We start from the raw sequence: 21,507 nt of genomic DNA, 5'->3' as shown, positions 1-21,507 counted from the left end.
TGGTGATGGTGATGGTGATGGTGATGGTGATGGTGATGGTGATGGTGGTGGTGGTGACCATCATTTTTATTCTACTGTGCTATGGAAATGCTTATGATATTTCATAAATCAAAATATAATAATAAAGACAATAGCTAGTCTTTATGTAACATCTTGAGTTTTGCAAAGTACTTTACAAATGTTATCTCAACAGATCTTTACAACAATCCTAGGAGGTAGAGTCTGTTATTATCTCCATTTTATAGATGAGAAAACTGGGGTTGAAAGGTTGACTTGCCTAGAAAGGAAAGGTATGTAGGTGTCTGATACCAAGTTTAAACTTAGGTCTTTTAACTCCATGTCTAAGAGTCTACTAGAGGTAGGAGGGAAGACATGGGTATGTCATGTTTGTAGAAACATGCCAAGGATGGATCATATGTGTGTATATGAATTTCCCTGAAAGAAAAGATGTTGGAGTATGATATTTTAGATCAGATTATCTTTTTCCCCTTCTTAACTGTATTTTTTAAATTTTTTATTATGGTCTTAATAATACAAACATTTTAATAGTTTAAGAAAGAAAAAGAGACACCACTGTGAACTAAAACATTGTTATGTCTCATTCATTTTTTTTAAATGTAAATGTTAGACTATTTTGAAGGAGGGATTTTTATACTCCCTGAACAATTCAATTCCTGAGAAAAATCTCAAGAAGACAGTCAACATTATCAAATAGAAGTTTGAAATTGGTTGAAGGAACTCTGATTGCTTGAGGAGAACATACTTTCATGTCCAAATTTACCAAGAAAAAAAGCTTGCCAGTGAGGACTAGAACATAAAACTGTGTTTAAATTGACAATACAAAAAGCAATACATTTGGTGCTTTACTCAGGCTGTATCAACCTCCAGCTAAGTATATCAAGAGGGATTTTATTTTAAGAATCTGGTTTTCTACTTTGAAAGACAATGTGTTATCTCACTTAATATCACTACGTTTCCACAGAAGCCCAGTACTGTATCACTAATTACAATCGTATCTCAAAAATAGAATAATTTGAACCCATTATGAATCAGTTACCTTGGCAGAAAGACATAGTTCATTTTTTTTTAAATGTAAAGGTCAACAAATAACCAGTAAACTATTCATTTGTTGCAAATTATTATAAAAATATAAGCAGAATTAGTTAGCTCTAAAAGGGACCAAGTCATTTTTTCATCATCTCTAATTACTGGGAACAAATTGAAAACTTAGTATATGAATATAGATTATAATTGGTAGTGGGCTATCATTCATGTAAGAATACTATGCTAATTACACACCCCCAAATCAGAACATATATCTAGTAGTTTATAAGTAGTGGTGATAGTACTGAATAATGATAACTTACCTCCTGTTCTGGCCTATGCCATCAATTTAGAACAGCAATACTAAGTGATCCATAAAAGAATATCTTCCCTGGATTCATGCCACATTAAAATCCGACTTCCAGGCCTCAATGAAGACATGTATGTATGTGTATGATTCCTAAATCCTTGACAGAAACTGACATATTACCAATATATTTTTAAATGACTGATACATGCTGACCCTAACCTAAAACTCTTTGCTCAGGATAAACAGTTAGATGCCTGATCTATAAATGTACAACTTACTTCTAAGTATTTTTCCAATTCAACAGACATTTGTTTAATTCTTATTTTCTTATTGAAAATAGGATAGTCTCATATTCCTGTCTGATTCTGAATGTCTTGCAGTTGGTTAATTTAAAATAAAAAAAAAAGAATACAGCAGAGGACAGAGTATGATCCTGATTCAGAAAATACTTTGCCATCCTTTGGATCTCTAAAATTTTTTTCTTCTCTACTTCCTTTCTGTGCCAGCTGACATTTTTACAAGTCACCAGGGGATGTGATAAATGCCATTCTTTCTAATCTTATGTACGGACTGATTTGGCAGAGCAAAATTAGATCAGAATAAGGGTTGGGGGAAAGATCCCTGTTCCCATATGAAACAAACAAAAGTTTATAGTTCAGCTATGTTTCAAAATACCATTGCCGAAAATACTCCCAAGAAATAGTCTTGAGAGTTTCAAAGACCATTTTGTCTTACAAAATTCTTCTCCAAATGAAGTCAGGGACACATGTCTTAATCTCTTTAACCTATTTAGTTTACTCCTCTCTCATATTGGAAGGATATGACAGTGCCTATTCTTTCTAGCTAGCATTTTCTATGAAGTTGACATATTAGTACCTACCATACTCCATTCCCAGAATAACTTCTACTGAATGGCAAGGAATACAAAAATAGGATATGTCATCTAGGGAGAGAAAAAATGACCTTCTTTGGCTGGATGATTGACAGAAATTCTGCATGGTTTGGAAGGAGAAGTCAAATCTGTTTCTTTGTAGGGATTTGAATAATTGTTATAGAATTACACTCTATGTTCAAAATCAATAGAGCTTAATTCTCCGTTTGTCAAAAACTCAAAAGTTCTTTTACACCCTCACCCTCATCCCTACTCAGGGTGGTATTCAACCATGGGGTGGGGGTAGGAAACAGAAAAAGAAAAACAGGAATTTAATTTCTATTTCCTTTCATGATGCAAAAACTCAACATACTATATTCTCTTCCATGATGTAATGTCACATAATAGATTGGCACAGTTGGACAAGGTGTTTCCAGTATCCTGATCAGTTCCTGGAGGAAAAATATAACGGCTCCAAGTCTCTGGTAGCAATTTTGCTCCCTCACTCTCACTGAAAGACAACAACATGTGGCTAGTTGTTTTCTAATGCATGTGAAATGGAGCAGCCTTTTCCCTAGTGGCAGCCACCCTGTAGGGGATATTGCTGAAATGGAGCTCCACCAGAGAGATGCTAGTGAAATTCCCCTTGCTGTGGTATGAGTCACAGACAGCTTTAAACAAAGCCAATTTTTTTCAGTATTACAGTAACCATTATCTAAATAAAGTTACACTAGAGCAATTATATACATTAATATCTTTAGACTGAGAGTTACCATTGCTGCACCCTATGTATGTAAATAAGCCTAAGTCTGGATTCAAATAGATTTCAACCTACCACTATGTACTTTGCCATACTGTGTTCACTTGTACAAAATTCGTGATGGGCTTTACGTTGTTTTGTAGTGTATGTGTTGATTTGCTTTTGCCCAGACATATAATTTCATTGAGGTGTCACGATATGGTAGAAGATCACTGACCTTGGATTAAAAAACTACCTCTGATATGTACAACCTGAATAACATTGGGTAAGTCATCTTTCCTCCCAGGAAAGAGTTTTCTCATCTATAAAATGGGGAGCTGGAATAAATGGCCTCAGATCCCTTTTACCTCTGAAACTATGATCCAATGAGCCCTTGTTTGATGCTTATCAGCAAGTGCGGTAATGTGTGGTTGAGTGACTTCCACAGGTCACATAGAAAATATGTCTGGGTAGTTTTCCGGTTTTGGTTCAGTTGTGTCTGACTCTTCTTGAATCCATGGACCATAGCACACCAGGCCCTTATATCCTCCACTAGCTGTTGAAGTCTGCCCAAGTTTATGTTCATTGTTTCCATGACACTATCTATCCATCTCAACCACTACCATCCCATTTTCCTTTTGACTCCAATCTTTTTTCAACATCAGGGTCCTTTCCAATAAATGCCATCTTTTCATTATGTAGTTAAAAGTATTTAACCTTGTGCTTCAGTTTTCTACATTCCAGTGAAAAGCCTGAATTAATATCTTTAAGTATTGATTGATTTGATCTCCTTGCTGTCCAAGGTACTCTCAAAAGTTTTCTCCAGCACCACAATTCAAAAGCATTGATACTGCAGGATTTAGCTTTCCTTATGGTTCAATTCTCACAGCCATACATCGCTACTGGTAAAACCAGAGCTTTGGTTATATGGGCTTTTGTTGTCAAGGTAATCTATCTGCTTTTTAGTATACTGTCCAGATTTACCATAGTTTTGCCTCCAAGGAGCAAGCATATTTTAATTTCATGACTGTAGTCACCATCTGCAGTAATCATTAAACCCAAGAATATAAAATCTGACAATGCTTTCTTTATTCTCCCTCTATTTGCCAGGAAGTGATGGGACCAGTTGCCACAATCTTTGTTTGTTTTTATGTTAAGCTTCAAGCCAGTTTTTTTATAATCTCTTCTTTTACCCTTATCAAGAAGTTTCTCAATCTCCTTCACTTTCTGCCATCACATTGATATCATCTACATATCTGAGATGATTGGTATTTCTCTCAGTAACCTTAATTCCAGCTTTTGACTCATCCAACCTGGCATTTCTCATGATGTACTCTGCATAAAAGTTAAGTAAGGTGACAATATATACCTTGTAATACTCCTTTTCTAATCTTAAACCAATCAGTTGTTCCATGTTTAGTTCTACCTGTTGCTTCTTGGCCTGCACACAAGTTCCTCTGGAAACAGGTAAGATGGTCTGGTACTCCCATCTTTCCTTAGGACTTGACCTATTTTGTTGTGGCTTTAGTTTAGTCAGTGAAGCAGAAAGTAGATATTTTTCTGAAACTTCTGTGCTTTCTCTTTCAACATTGTCCAGAAGTGAAAAGGGCTGGCTTGAGAGGTTCTAAAGCACTCCTCAGTGGAGCATTTTAAGCATATCTTATGATTGAAAGCCTCACAGGTGAACATTTGTGAGATGGATTATAGTGGAGATTTCTTTCAAGTATGGGTTGGACTAGAAGATCAGGCTCCTTTCAACTTTCACAATCCTGTGATTCTATGACATGAATTTTTTCACCTGTCCCTCTGCCTTTCCATATGAAACCCTGATCTTCATTCACACTGTGATTTTAATCCTTTGACCTCCCAGTTGTCTCCCAGGTAATCACCTCTATACTGGTCACATTCTTCCACTTTCTCCAACTTGACCTCTTGGTAAACCACTTCAATGATATACTTCCATCTTCTCTTTAATCCTTTGCCCCTTCATTATATCACTAATTGTGCCATGCCAAGCTCTAGCCTTGGATCACTCCCACTATCCACTGCCTTCACTCCTACACACATGCTTCTGAACAAAGGAGAGAAAATCACGCAATCCTTCTGACTGAGTCCATTAAAAATTTGTGTTACATATAACATCAGCAAGATCCTTACTACTGTTCCCTTACTACTACTTCCCTAATCAATTAACTGTTCCGCAATGACTCTTACAAATATTTTCTTCCCTCTTTAAGCCTTCCATAGCTGTCTCTACTAAAAACTTTACCAAACATTTTACTGAAAATTTTGAGACAATTCTCTTAAGGATTTGCTCTTCTCCCGTTCTCATCTCATATCACTCAGATGCTTTCTGTCACTTTCAGTCTGTCTTCTCCTTCACCCTTGTCTCACATGAAAAGGTAGCCCTATTCCTTATAAGGCAAAGCTCTCTACCTGCAAAAGTTATTCCATTCCATCCCATCTCTTCTAGCAGATTGCCTCTTCTAACAGCCCCAGTCTCTCATTTAATTTTAATCTCTCCTTATCTGCTGGCTGCTTCTATGCTGCCTACAAATATGCCCACATATCCCCCAACCTAAACATAAAAAAACTACAACAAATAAATCCTCTCACTTGATCCTTCCATCCCTGCTGTCATTCCATATTTCTTCTGCCTTTTGTGTTTGAGCAAGCCATTTACAATACACATCTCCACTTCCTTTCTTCTCTTTCTTTTATTAACATTCTATAGTCTGGCCTCTGATTTCATCATTCAACCAAAATTGCTCTCCAAAGTTAATAATGATCTCTTAATTGCCCAAACTCACTTCACCCTTTGTGACCTCTCTGTAGCCTTTAAGCTTGTCAATCACCCTCTTCTCCTTGCACGCTATTCTTTCTTGGTTATCAGGACATTATTCTCTTCTGTTTCTTTTCCTATCTATCTAACCATTCCTCTGTCTCCATTGCTATATTTTCATCCAGATTGCTTCACCTTAGCTGTTGGTGTCTCCCAGGGCTCTAACCTGGACCTGCTTGTCTTTCTTCATACTACTTCATTTGCTGATTTCATAAGCTTCCATCAGTTTAAATATCATCTCTGTGATTATGATTCTCAAATCTACCTATCTTGCCCCCAAATCTCCAGTGACTTCAAAGTGAGCATCTCTACCTGTGTGTCAGACATCTCAAAGAGAATGTCCTGTAGACAGCCTAGAACAAAGGTTTCTGTCACTAGCTCTATATCTGAGGAAACATGCACCACAGCTATGTGTTATGTGTGATCACTATTTTAACCAGAAAGTCTTGTGGAAAAGGAGGGAAGTTTCAGAAATGTCCATTTTTTATAAGAGTGTAAGTTGAGATATCTAAGAAGTTGACCATGTTTTGTTTTGTTTTTAAATGAACACGCATCACACTGAATACAAGACGGTATAAAATTTTCCAAAATATTCCAGCCAAAAGGCTGGAAACCATCTAAGCCCTCCAAAAAGTTTGGTAGCTTCACAAAAGATTAGAAGACAGAAAATCTAAGCTTGCAGCCTATCCCTGCCATGTATGTGTAGTCAGGCAGCCACTTTACCTGATCTGGGTCTCAATTTCTTGAACTAAATAAAGAAGTTGGATTAGAAGGCTTCTAAAAAAAGAATTTCCCATAGATATCTTTTTTTCTTTTGCTTTTTCTTTTTGGAGGGCAACTGGGGCTAAGTGACTTGCCCAAGGTAACATGGCTAGGTTTTTGTGTGTGTGTGTTAAGTGTCTGAGGCCAGATTTGAATTCAGGTCCTCCATAGTCAAGGGCCGATGCTCTATTCACTGTGCCAACTAGCCATCCTCAGCCCCCCCCCGCCTAGACATCTTAAACTCAAAATGTCCAAAACAGAACTCATAACTTTCCCCAAACTTTCCCTACTTCCAAACTTCCTTCTTATTGTCAAGGATACCACCTTCCTCCCAGTTCCTCAGGCTGCAAATTCTTGATATCATTCTTGACTACTCACTGTCTCACCCCACCATATTCTATCTATCACCAGTGCTGTCAATATTACCTTTTAATCATCTCACATGCATACCTCCTTTTCTATTCTAATACTACTACCAACCTGGTAAAGGCTCTCATTTCCTCACACTTGGTCTATTGAAATAGCCTGCTAGTTAATCAGCCTGCCACAAGTTTCTCCCTACTCCAAACTATCTTTCATTCAGCTGCCAAAGTGTTTATCTAAAGCACAAAATCTGACTGTTATGACTTAATAAACTTAAGTGGTTCCTTATCACTTTCAGAATCAAATACATAATCTTCTTTTTGGCGTTGAAAGCCCTTCATAATCTAGCTTCTGATCACTTTCCAGTCTTCTTACATATTATACTACCCAAGATGTACTCTTCAGAACAGTGATACTGGTCTCCTCATTGTTACCCAAACAAAACACTCCCATCTCCCAACCCCAGACATTTGCTCTGGCTCTCCTCTATGTCTGGAATGCTCTCAATTCTCATCCCCACGTCCTGACTTCCCTGATCTATTTCAATTAGCAACCATTATCTCATCTATTATGGGAAATCTTTCTTAATTCTGATACATTCTATCCTTTGATTATTTCCTATTTATCCTATATGCAGCCCATTTGTACATGGTTGTTTGCATGTAATTCCCCCTATTGGGAAGCAAGCTCCTTGAGAAGAGGGACTGTTTTTGTCATTCTTTGTATCTCTAGCACTTAGTATAATGCCTTGCACATAGAAGGTCCTTAATAAATGCTTGTTGAGTGACTGATTAGGAGTCTGAGTTGTAATGAAAGTGCCAACCTGCATGGAATAAATCAAATTTCCTTGCTGTACCAATGGGAGTTCCCTGTACCAATGAAATAATTGATCCAACTCTTTTCCCGACTCTATTTATTTCCTTTATCACAAAAGGGCTGCCTGAATACAAAAATTTTATAAGTTGAAATTGAAAAATACTTAAAAAAACTTTAACATGCAATAACCCGTCACACTCATTGTACCCTGCTGGAAGGGAAAGACAAATCCCTTTCTCCTCCAACCTTCTTATCTGAGCAGCAGAGTCCAAAATTCTGAAACATCTTACTAGAAGTGATCATACTCTTCTCCCCCAAGAATTGATAGAGTTGGAGGAAACACTTCTTCCTCTGAAGCCAGAACTAACTCAGGAAACTTTTGCCTCTTAGCTTCAAAATACAGTCACCAGTACTGGGAACATACATTTCTTATGACCTCTATCCAGTGATCTCTGCTCACAAGTAACACAAAGTAGAAGGGGTAGGCAGAGACTAGGGACTTCGTCTCAGGCTTACCCAGGGAAACTTATATTCTCTCCCTTTACCATGAGTTCATAAGAAATATGACCACTGGTAAGGAAAGGGAGGGGCGAAAAATCTTCTCTCCACTCACTGTAAGTCCCAAAGAGATATTGCAGAGTCTCAGCTTTAAGAATTGATAGAAAGAGATGGACCCTGAGGATGGTGGATAAGAGAAAGCAAACCAGCTGAACTCCCCCAACATTCACCTACAAATAACTTTTAAAATACCAACTCAATTCAAATTTCATAGTGACAGAGCCAACAAAATATATGGGTGATATATTCTTCCAGCCTAAGACAACTTAGAAGGTTGGCAGAAGAGGTCTGAGACACTGGCATGGGGACCAGTCCAAAATGCATGTGATGGCACCACTAAGAATGGACCTTGGAGGTAGCCACAACAGCAGCAGCAGCAGAAACTTTGGGGCTTCTCAACCCAGAGAGAGTAAAAGGGTCAGAAAATTGATCAGAGATTACAATGGACCCTTTACTGGCACTGAGTGCAGTTAGAGCTGATTGGCAAATCTATTGCCTATGAGCAGTTCTGGGACCCATTCCAGGGCAGAGAAGAGTATATGTGATTAGTCACAAGGGAGCAGGGAGCTTGGCCACAGACTCCAAGAAGAGAGGATCATGAGTGATTATGACTGAAGAAGAGCAAGGGCTCTTGCAATGTAAAGGTCAAAATGCAGATCGAGATGGCAGTGACTATACCTCTCCCCAGATCTCACAACCTTGGAAGCACCAAAAGCATGCCAAGCTCCAGAATTCACTCTGAAAATAGTAGCACAAAAAGCCTGAAGCTTGGCACAGTGTCTCCCCACCCCCAGGTGAGCAGAGCCAAACATTAACATATAGATCAAAGTGGGAAAACAGGCAAACAATAACAACAAAAAGAACTTGCCCATAAAAACTACTGTGGTGGCAGGGAAGACCAAAGAAGACTGTCAGAATACAGCAATGTGAAAACAGCTACAAGCCTCAAAGAAAAATGCTAGTTGAATTCTAAGTCAGAAAGAATTTCTGGAAGAGATAAACGTAGCAGGGAAATAAGTGAGAGTTAAGCAAGAAAACTATAAAAAGGGAATTGTTATTGTTCATCCTTCATTCTTGAACCAGATACATGACATCATGAGCATGATATTTTGACTTGTATGTGCGTGAGTTAGATTAGAATGAGAAATCAGAGTTCAGTGGCAAAACAAAGTTCAAAATGACTGGAGATGGCCCAGGAAATTAACAACTTGTTAAAGAGGCATAAAAAAATATTGAAGAAAATAACAAATTAAAAAACAGAATTGACTTAAGGGTAAAAGAATCAGACAAATCTGATGAAGATACTCTCTCACCCCAGATCTATAATTAGTTAACAAATCTTGTCAATTGTGCCTTCAATCTCTCACATCCCCACATTCTTCTCTCTAGTAACTTGGCTATTAACTAAGCTCTGTCCCTCATCAGCTTTTTAGACAGTTGCAATAGCCTCTTAATTGGGCTTCCTGCATCTGAATAATCCCTTTTCTAATTCATCCTCTACATAGTTGCCATTAAAATACAAGTCTGTGTGCTAAAGCCCAAGTGTGACCATTACCACTTCCCTGTTTAAAATAAACAAATGTGTGTGTGTGTATATATATATATAAAACCCTCCAGTGTCAGTTAATGAGCTTTTGTCCCCAACATTGGGATCTTTGTGTTTACTGTGTATTGTAAACCCAATCTATTTCATTGATCCACCACTCCATTTCTTAGACAGCACTAGATCATAATGAGAATTACTCCTTTATTAATACTATTTCCCTCAGTTACATGTCAAGAACATTGCTAGCATTCATTTTTACAAGATTTTGAGTTCGAAATTTTTCTCCCCTTCCCCACTTCTGAAAATGGCGGGCAGTTTGCTATAGTTCATACATAAGCCATCATGTAAAAATATTTCCATATTAGTCATTAGTTTTAAAAGAAGGAACATCAAAAAAAAGTAGGAAGAATGAAGTAAGTGAAAAAATATGTTTTGATCTGCATTGAGAGTTCATCAGTTCTTTATCTGGATATGTATAGCATTTCCTTCATGAGTCTTTTGTACTTCTCTCGTGACATTGTGTTGCTGAGAAAAGCTGAATCTTTCATTGTTGATCATCACACAATGCTGCTGATACTGTGATAATGTTTTCCTCGTTCTTCTAATTTCACTTTGCATCACTTTGTAGAAGTCTTTCCAGGTTTTTCTGAAATCTTTCTGTTCAGCATTCCATTTCATTCATATGCCACAATTCAACCATTCCACAATTGATGGGCATCCCCTCAATTTTCAATATTTTGCCACCATGAAAAAATATATATTTTTGCACATACAGGTCCTTTTCACTTTTTTATGACCTTTTGGGATACAGACCTAGTAGTGGCATTGCCAGATCAAAAAGTATGCACAGTTTGGTTACCCTTTGGGCATAGTTCCAAATTGCTCTACAAAATTATTGAATCAGTTCATAACTCCACCAACAGTGCATTAGTGTACCAATTTTCCCACATCTCCAGCATTTGTCATTTTCTTTTTCTGTCATATTAGCAAATGTGTTAGGTGTGAGGTGGTACCTCAAAGTTATTTTAATTTGTATTTCTCTGATCAAAAGTGATTTAGAGAACTTCTTCATATGCCTATTAATAACTTTAATTTCTTCATCTGAAAACTCCCTGTTCATATCATTTCACCATTTATCTATTGAGGAATGGCTTGTCTTCTTATAAATTTGACTCAGTTATCTATGTATTTGAGAAATGAGATCTTTATCAGAGACATTTGCTATAGATTGTTTCCCAGCTTTCTACTTTCCTTCTAATTTTGGTTACACTAGCTTTTGTTTATATAAAAGCCTTTTAATTTAATAAAATAAAAATTTTCTATTTCATATTCTTTAATGCTCTCTCTTTCTTGTTTGATCGTGAATTCTTCTCCTTTCCATAGAACTGAGAGGTAGACTTCTCCTTGCTCTTTTAATTTGCTTATGTTATCACTGTTTCTGTTTAAATCATGCCAAAAGTCTGTCATATCTAACTTTATAATATTCTATTTACCTCATTAGTTTCTCTCATTTATTTTTATGGGATTTATCAAGTTCTAAGAAGGAACAGTTGAAGTTCTCCACTACTATAGTTCTCCTGTCTATTTCTTCCTATAATTCATTTAATTTCTCCTTCCAGAATGTGGATGCTTTTCCACTTGTTGCATATATGTCTAGTATTGATATTTCTTTATTGACCATGCTACCCCTTAGCAAGATGTAGTTTCCTTCCTTATCTCCTTTGAATAGGTCCATTTTTGTCTTTACTTTGTCTGAGATCAGGATTGTCAACCCTGCATTTCTTTTTTTTTTTCTTCAACTCAAGCAAATAGATTTTGCTCCAGCCCCTATTTTAAGTGTGTTTCTTATAAACAACATATTGTAGGATTATGGTTTTTGATCCACACTGCTATCTGATTCCATTTTATGGGAAAGTTCATTCCATTAACATTTATTTATGATTACTACCTGTAAATTTCCCTCCATCCTATTCTTCCTCCTGTCTGTCCTCTCTCTCCTTTCACCATTTCCCTCCTCACAAGTGTTTTGGTTCTATCTGCCACCTCCCCTGATCTGTCCTCCCTTCCATCAGTCCCCTTTACTTGATCTCCTCCCCTCCTACTTCCCTGTCAGGTAACATAGATTTCTATATTCACCCAATTGTATGTATAATTCTCTTTTGAGCCAATACTGATGAGAGTAAGGTTTAAGTGATGCTCATTGCCCACATTCCCATGCTCCACTCCACTTTAACAGATCTTTCTCTCCTCTTCATATGAAGTAATCTACCCCATTTTACGTCTTCCTTTCTTCTGAACCAAATATACTCCTCTTTCTTACCCCTTATTTTTTTATGTCATTCCTTCAAATTCACCTTGTGCCCCTACCCTCTGTCTATGTATATTTCTTCTAACTGTACTATTAATGATATAGTTTTTAAGAATTACAAGTATCATCTTCCCCTGTAGGAATGTAAATAGTTTGGCTCTATTGAATCCCTTATGTTTTCTTTTCCTTATTTTACCTGTTTATGCTACCCTTGAATCACTATAAAAGCTCTTCCGTGACTATTTTATGAGATTTTTTTTCTCTTCCTTCCCCCTTCTACCAATGCATCCCTATTTCTCACCCCTTCATTTTTTTAGATCATCCCATCATAGTCAACTCATGCTCCTGCCCTCTGTCTATGTAGACTCCTTCTGACTCCCCTAATTATGATAAAGTTCTTAGGAATTACAAGTATCACCTTCCTATGCAAGAATGTAAACAGTTTAACTTTATGATATCTCTTTCCTTTTTATCCTTCTCTTGAGTCTTGTATTTCAAAGTCAATTTTTTCTATTTAACTCTGGTTCTTTCATCAGCAATGTTTGAAATTCTTCTATTTCCTTGATTGTCCATATTTTCCTGTGAAGGATTATATATACTCAGTTTTAAAGGGTAGGTAGATTCTTGGTTATGATCCTAGCTCTTTCACCTTTTAGAATAAATATCACATTCCAAGCCCTCTGATCCTTCAATGTAAAGCTGCTAAATATTGGGTTAACCTGACTGTGGCTTCAAGATATTTGAATCCTTTCTTACTGAATGTTTGTAATATTTTGTCCTCAGCCTGGGAGCTGTTGAATTTGGCTATAATATTCCTGGGAGTTTCCATTTTGAGATCTCTTTCAGAGTGATCTGCAGATTATTCCAATTTCCATTTTACTTTCTGGTTCTAGGATATCAGGGTCGTTTCCTTGATAATTTCTTGAAACATGATGTCCAGGCTCTTTCTTCGATCATGATTTTCAGATAGTGCAGTGATTCTTAAGTCATCTCTCCTTGATCTTTTTTCCATGTCAGTTGTTTTTCTAATAAGATATTTCACATTTTCTTCTAATTTTTCATTCTTTGACTTTGTTTTATTGTTTCTGGATGGCTCATGTGGCCAATTCTAATTTTCAAGAAATTATTTTCTTCAGTGACCTTTTGTACCTCTTTTTCCACTTGACCCATTTTATTTTTCAAGTTCTTCTCTTCAGTGGATTTTTGTGTGTCTTTTATCATCTGGCCAATTCTGGGTTTTAAGGTATTGTTTTCTTTAATATTTTTCTACCTCTTTTAGTTTTCATAATTTTCTTTCATTGCTTTCATTTTTCCCCATTTTTTTCCTCCACCTCTCATTTGATTTTTAAAATCCTTTTTGAGCTTCCCCCATAGATTCTTGCTGGGTTGTGTCATATTCACACTTTTTTCTCTGGTCCTTTGTTTTTAGCTCTCTTGACACCATTGACTTCTTTTGAGTTTGTGTCATGTTCTTCGCTATCATTGTAATAGCTTTTATAGTCAGGTTTATTTTGTTCTTATTGTTTGCTCAATTTTCCAACTTATTTCTTGATTTTTTTTACTCTATGCCAAAGTAGGATCTGCTCCCAGTGTGCAAGGGGTTCAGAGTTTTCTTTCTACTATTTTCAGAGCCAGTTCTAGGGGTCTATAAATTTTCAGTGCATCCCAAGTATTATGGGTCGAGGAGAAATGTGATCACTGTGCTCCTGGTCTGTGCTTTGACCTTTGCCCAGAAATGGACCTTGTATTCCTGAATCTTCAAGTGCTAGCCCTCCTCATGGCCCTGGAACTGTGACCTCAGCTCCCCTATAGTCACAAGCACTACTGTGACCCAAAACTGAGTATGGGCAATGCAACAGTGTCCTGTACCCAGTGCCAGAAAAGCATTCCCTATAATCTTTCTGACCAATTGTCTTACCCCCTCATCATATCTGGGGTGAATATTCCTGAAGATGCTACTCCAACTGTTGCAACTGCCTCCAAGTCCTGCTGTTGGGTGGGATTATTGCAGAGTGTGCTGCTCTGTGGTCTGATCACTATCCTGATATCATAGACCTTTCCTGCTAACCTCCTAAGTTGTCTTTGGCTAGAAAGATGACCCACTCTAGCCTTTTGTTGACTCTATTATACCAGAATTTGATTTCAAGTGTTCTTTTAAAATAGTTTGGAGGGGAATTTTGGGCGAGTTCAGCTGAGTTGTTGCCTGTATATTTGGCTCTTCCCTAGCTGTTTAATTTTTAAATGGATTTATTTTTCACTCCCACACACCAGTACACACATACACAATTATTCTGGCCCCTATATTTCAAGCCTTGTCTGACTGAAGAAGCTGGATGAGAGCCAAACTGTTTAGGGAATACAAGAGTAGGGAAAACACACTTTGCTGTGGTGTCTCGGTGGGCTGCTTTTTCTCAAAGATTTTATGTTTTCTGATCTATAGGCAAGTTACCAAAAGCAGGAAATTTGCTGATGGAAAGTGGTTTATTTGTAGATTATAGCAAGGGGATTTATTTACCTGGAAAGGAATGAGTGGGAGCAAAATTTAACTTCAACTAACCAGGGTGTATATATATTACATTACATTATATGACAACTTCAGTGAAGTGTTCTGGTAATGTTTATTGGACAAATTCATAGATATATGGCTCTTTAAAAATGTGCTTTAGAAAAAAGCTATGTGTCAGGGCAGCTAGATGGCACAGTGAATAGAGCATCAGCATTGGAGTCAGGAGGACTTGAGGTCAAATCCAGCCTCAGATACTTAATGCAAAACTGGCCTGTGACCTTGGGCAAGTCACTTAGCCCCAATTTCCCTATCTTCCCCCCTCCAAAAATAAAAGCAAAAAAAAAGCTATGTGGTACAGTAGATGAAGTGCTGGACTTGGATTCAAAAGATATGAGTTCAAATATGGCCCCAGGAATGTAGCAGTTGTGTGACCCCAGGCATATCACTTAACCTATGTTTGCCACAGTTTCTTCAACTATAAAATAGTAATAATAATAGAAATTAACTTGCAAGGCTGATGTAAGGATAAAATTAAATACTTGTAAAGCACTCATCACAGTACTTGACACATAGTAAGTACTATATAAATGTTTATTACCCTGAAATGGGAATGTAAATTTTTAAGATCTTCCCTGCCTCTAGACTTAAGTGCACCTGGAGCCTGTGGTGGGAGGTTTGTTTCTCAGGAGATACTTTGTGATTGGGCAGTGGGTCAAGAAGGTTGTTACATTCTCTAAGCCAGAAGGCTATATAAGCCCTGATGTAAGGCTTTGCTTTGGGGCTCACTTTGAGAAGTGTTGTGTGATTTGACCAGATGACACTCTGGGCAGTCTTTGTTGAGAGCCCCCTGGCTTTGAAAACCCAGATGTTGATGCTTCCCTCTCTGGTAACTGGGATTAGGTATGGATGTAATGGTTGGACAGTTTGGAAGACTGTCTGCTGAAATGTTCTTATAACTTATACTTGTAACCTCTGTATACTCTGCAGTTCAGGGTGCTGACCTTTTTCCCCTGAACTAGGTAAATGATATATGTTTGATTGATTAAAGTAAGCTTGTTAACCCATTTTGAGTTGCTTTCCTTTAGCAAAGCAGAACTAAGAATGTGTGTTGGCAGACACCCTGGGGACTCCGGGGTGCTTCCTGCTACATACCCCCATCCCTAAGATGTATACAACAATAAATTTATTGGGAAATCAAATAAAAAATATGTAGGCATAACCCCACAGTAATTTGTTCTGACCAGTGTGTTCTGATAGAGATCATATGTCACAATGTTTTCCTTGAAACTGCTTTATTGATCTATGTTATATATTTCTTTTAAGGTTTTTCCTTTAATAATAGATATGAAAACTTGCAGGTCCTGTCCAGATATAAGAAAAAAAAATGAGTTGTCTTGGATAAAGAAAAGTGCATTTACTTAAATGCTAAAAACTTCTATCACATGTTACAAAATGATCCCTATGAAAAATCTGATAATGTGATTGACACGTTGTTTTCAATAAAATCATAGAATTTTGAGCATGAAGTGATAGATCACTAAGTCTGATTCCTTTGCTTTACAAAAAGAAGAAACTGAAGTCACATGAGGCTACTTGAGATACTCAGTGTTAAACACATGTCCTCTGACTCCAAATGCCAAGCTCCCTTAATTGCTCACATGTTAAAAAGTTGCCATCATGTCCCAAAACAAGTCATTCATGGATCACTTTAAGCTTGCAAAGAACTTGAGGTACATTAATTCATCAGATCCACAATGTAGCTCTATGTGGTAAGTTCTATTATGGTAAGGGAAATGAGGATCAGAATAGTTAAATGACTTGTCTAAATGTGATCATATTTGAACCCAGTTCTTTCTAACTCCAAGTCTAGCCATATATCCCCTAAGCAAACAATGGAATTTTAGAAGTTATCTAATCTAAACTACTCTCCAAATTATTAATATCTTCACAGGTCCCCTGATAATTATGTCTATCCAGCTACTTCTTGAAGACCTCTTGTAATGCAGAACTAATTCCATACCTCCTAAGGCAATCTGGCCCATTTATAGACAAAGATAATCATTAGGAAGTTTTTTCTGGTATTGATGAAATATACCTCCCTGAAACTTCCATTCATTCATTCTGGATCTGTCTTCCCCAGGCATGCAGAATACATTTTCTACATGACAACTTCTCAAATATATAATCTCAATAGTCATAGCAGTCATAGGGTTTCATAACTGGAAGTGACCTTAAGAATCATCTACTTCAACCTCCTCATTTTACAGATGAGAAAATGCAAGCACTGAGAGGTTGTATGACTTCCCAGTAACACTCAAATATCAAGTAGTAGGGTAAGATTCAAACCCAGATCATTAGACTCTAAATCCAATACCTTCTCCATGGCACCTTACTGATTTCATAGAAAAAGTGGATACCCCTCCATCATTTTGTATGTCAATAGGCCTCCAGTGATGTGAATCAAAGAATACCACAAATAATTAGTTTCAAATTACCCAAATAACAAGGAAGGGGCATATGCTGATTACAAGGAACAACCAAAATATTGACAAAAAAGATTGTGCTGGGTAGGTGGCATAAAGAATCTCATCAGAGAGATATGTGACAGGAAAAGCAGATGGGCAGTGAAAGTGAGAGAAAACATTTAGCTGACTTGTTCCTCACAGATCCATTCAGTATCAACAAATGTAGCAAAGCCACTCAATCATCAAGTGGATACTCTCTGCATAAGTCTTAGTAGGACATGAAAAAGAGCCACACAGAAGATGAGGCCATATGATTGGGTTGTGACTTGCTCCATAGGATGATCTACCCACTGAGAAGATTCAAAGGCCATCCAGTTATTTTCTATTGTTATTAAATATTTTAAAATATTTAATAATAATAAAAAATAATTAAAATAATAATAAAATATTAATATATTATTATTAAATGTGAGTTATCACTTTACCTGCTCATCTGGACAAGTTCACTAGGAAAAAGACTGCCATCCAGGGTACTAAGGTCACTTAGTGGAGCCATATTTTAGAAAGGACATGAAATCTGAAACTCAGTTTCTGAAAAAGAGTGACCGGGAGGAAGATTATTTGAAGGAACCAGTGATGTTTAGCCTGGAGAAGAGATTTATATGGATATACTTTGTTGTTGTCGTTACTTGTTTTTTGTTTGAGTCTGACTGTGACATCATTTGGGACTTTCTTGGCAAAGATATTGGAGTGTTTTGCCATCTCCTTCGATAGCTCTTTTTATAGATGAAGAAACTGAGGCAAACAGCATTAAGTGACTTGCCACATAGCTAGTAAGTGTCTGAGGCCAGATTTGGTCTCAGGAAGATGAGTCTTCCTAATTCCAGGGCCAGTTCTCTATTCACTGTACCAACTTAGCTGGATATGGTAGCTGAAGAGTTAATGTGTATATGAGTGGTGAGATTGGTCTACTCTCCCTCAGAGGGGAAAACTATGAGTAATAGATAGAAGTTTTCAAAAAAACAGATTTGGACTAGATGTAAAGAAAAACTTTGTAATAAGAAAAGCCTTCTAAGAGTAAAAGGAAGCTGCCTCAGCTATCACATCACTGGCAATCTCAGGTGGAAAATATGATATTTCAAAGGACATTTTCGTTCTGGTACTTGCTTCCCTGGAAAATCTCAGAGATCCTTGCCAATGCTGAAGTTCTGCCTTTCTTATGTCTATCCTTCCAAAACTCCTGAAAGTCATCATGTATTGAAAACTGAACTCTTTGCTACAACCTCCCCCTTCTCCTTCTCCCTAATTTTCCCATTTTCCCCATCATTCAGTATCATATTTGACTCCTCTATCTTGCTAAGTGCTTATGTTTAGTCAATTACCCAAATCCTTTAAACGTCTTCCTTCATAATGTCTCTCACATTCCCCATCTTCCCATTCCCATTGCAACCACTTTTTTTCAAGTCTTCATTATCTCTTACATCAGCTAATGTAATAGCCTTTTAATTGTTCTCCTTCATTCCATTCCTATTCTCTAGTTTTCTACAACCACCAATATAATTTTCCCAAAGCAAAAAAAAAAAAATGGGATCAAAGCACTTCCATGATGATCATCTTTCAATAACTTTCTATTACTTACTGAATGATGATGATGATGTTGAAAAGATCCTAATTAAGGATTATCATTCTGATTTCATTTGTATAAGGATATCTTTCATGAGGAAACTTCCTCTGCTGCTGGTGTCTTCTCCGTAACTTAAAATCTTTTAGAGTTACCTAGCACTGACAGGTTAAGAGACTTAAACAGAATCATGTAGCCGGTATATATCAGAGGAAACATTTGAACCTCTGTCTTCTGTGCTTCAGGACCAGTTGTATATACACTATGCCAACATGACTCAATAAAGGCTAAAATCTAAATAAAATGTTGTTTTCCCTAACACTTTCCATATATCATTGATTTTCACAACAAACCTCTGAGATAGGTACTATCATTATCTTGATTTTACAAATGAAAACTGAGGCTGAGCAAAGTTAAAGTTACTTACCCAGAGAGACACAGCTAACAAGTGTCTGAGGAAGATTCTAGAACTCCCACATTGCAGGTGTAGTGCTCTTACCAACTATACTAAGCTGCTTCCCAAAAGCTTGAATAGAAAACAAATTCCACTTTTACTCAAGGGACCACATATTTTGGCTCTAGGCTCATCACATTATATTTCTACTCTCATTTTGATTGTTCCAGCACTACTGGATTTTTTTTTTCCATCTCTCTGTCCTTTTATGCCTTCCTTCTTCAGTTCCCTTATGCTTACTGACCCCAAAACCTAGAAAAGTCTCCCCTGATATGTTTATGTCTGCTAAGCTACTTTCCTTCCTTTGAGTTCACATTTTCCATTCCAAGACCCTTTCTCTGCTCCTTGTGTCAGCTCTAAGTACCCTCTCTTACCGCTAGTCTCTCATTGTACTCAATTTAGATCCCCCATGGACACTTATAATGATGATAAATATTAGCTATTCTTATCTCTTATCTCTTGTACAAATTTTGTGATTTTTTAACAAATAGTAGACAAAAGTCCAGTGAATTGAAACAAATAGCTGGTGATTTACTAGCATGATATATTGGTTAGAGTACTGACTTTGAAGTTAGGAAGAATTAGGCTACAATCCTGTGCCTTACTCATGGATTTGACCATGAACAAGTGCCTCAGGAAACTCCCAGAGATTAGACCTTATAGATAGGGTGCATTGTGGGCAGGCATCCCCCTGCCTCAAAAAAATTAAAAAAAAAACACTTTTCTATATGCCCAGACAATTAACAACATTAATGATAATCATTTGTTAAGAGGGCCAAATACATCAAAGTTATCAATGGTTTAGAGCAAATCTTAGAAGAAATGTTTAACAAAATATTTTCTAATAATAAGTTTTATCCAGAATTAAATTAATATTTTCATTTCTGATGGGAATGAGAAAAAATATATATTAAAAGTGTTATTTTTCCTAAATTGAACAAGGAAGACTATTTTTTCAATTATTATATTAGAATTATGGCAAACATAAATGAGAGGAGATAAATTCAAGTAAGATGAGACTAAAGAGCAACAAATATAGGCTAATTCACATAAAGCAAAACAAACTGTAAATAAAAACTTTGGTTGAACAAATTCTGTAAGATCAAAAGTTAAGTATGATTTGGAAATATATATAGTGCTATTATTAATACAGTGACATAATCATAATGTATCCTTGTACATTCAGTATTACTCAAATAATTCTTAGTGTACCCACACATTGGGCAAAGAGTCCAAAAGGCAACATCTCCATATAACACAGCCATTAAAATAATCGGACCATTAGTTCTATGAGTAAAGGTTCAAAGAATTGAGGTTATTTAACACATTAAGTAAGACAAGAGATGATTAAATAGGGTTTATGTGCATTCATAAATATCATGCATGTGCTGTTCTCCATTTTTAATGATAATTTGAAGAAGGTTTATATGAAGTAGCAAGGACACCAGTTAGACACAGGTAACAAGTCTTATTCCAAGGCTTCAAGGTCTCACCAAGGGAGCTAAAGCAGTTTTAAGGAACTGACTTAATTGTTTTTGTTTTTGTTTTTGTTTTTTATGTCTACAGGCAGGCAACAATTAAAACCACCATGACTGAAGGCCAAAAATAGATATTCTTAGAATCAAAGAAGGAATTAGCAAAATTTAAAGCAATTCACCCATCAAACTAGTAAAGAATAAGAAGGGTCTTTTTACAAACATAGAAAATGTCCAGATGAACAGAAAAAGTTGACCAAGTGTTTTTGCAAGAGAATTCTACTAAACATTCAGAGAATTCCAATATTGCATTAACTGCAAAAATAGGAAAAGGAAGAATCTACCAGATTCCTTCTTTGATACAAATGTGACCTTGTTGTTTAAACTAGGAGGAGACAAAGTGATTTAGATAGAGGTCACTTCATAAATAAAATAAAGAAAGGAGGGAGGATGGAAATAGCTAGAGAGATGAGAGAATAGTTCAAAACCAAACCAATTATAAAGAGAATCGCAGAAGATAAAATAGACAATTTTGATTACATATAATTGAAAAGTTTTTGTGCACACACAAACACATATATGCACATGCAAAAAACATTGGGGGGAATTTCTAACTGGGGAAAAATAATTTTATCATTTCTCAAATAAAAGTTTAATATCTAAGAAAAGAAATTGACTCAAATTTATAAGAACAAGAAAAATGAATAAATAAAAGATATGAACAAGTAATTCTCAAAGGGAGAAATATAAGCTACTAACAGCTATGTGAAAAAAATTCTCTAATGATTAAAATAATGAAAATTACCAAGGTTCAACTTTTATACCCA

General features: G+C 36.5%; 1 protein-coding gene across 1 annotated transcript in view; it reads left to right on the top strand.

The window, feature by feature from the left end:
• Window positions 1–21,507, top strand: part of GRID2 (glutamate ionotropic receptor delta type subunit 2) — a 919,201-nt gene that overhangs the window by 613,430 nt on the left and 284,264 nt on the right. The window lies entirely within an intron of this gene.

The sequence above is a fragment of the Petaurus breviceps genome, unplaced genomic scaffold (assembly GCF_028583685.1).
Source record: "Petaurus breviceps papuanus isolate PSGF00001 unplaced genomic scaffold, PetGlider_PUasm1.0 126, whole genome shotgun sequence".
Lineage (NCBI taxonomy): Eukaryota > Metazoa > Chordata > Mammalia > Diprotodontia > Petauridae > Petaurus > Petaurus breviceps.
Note: the sequence above shows the minus strand (reverse complement) of the source record. Positions and strands in the feature narration are given on the sequence as shown.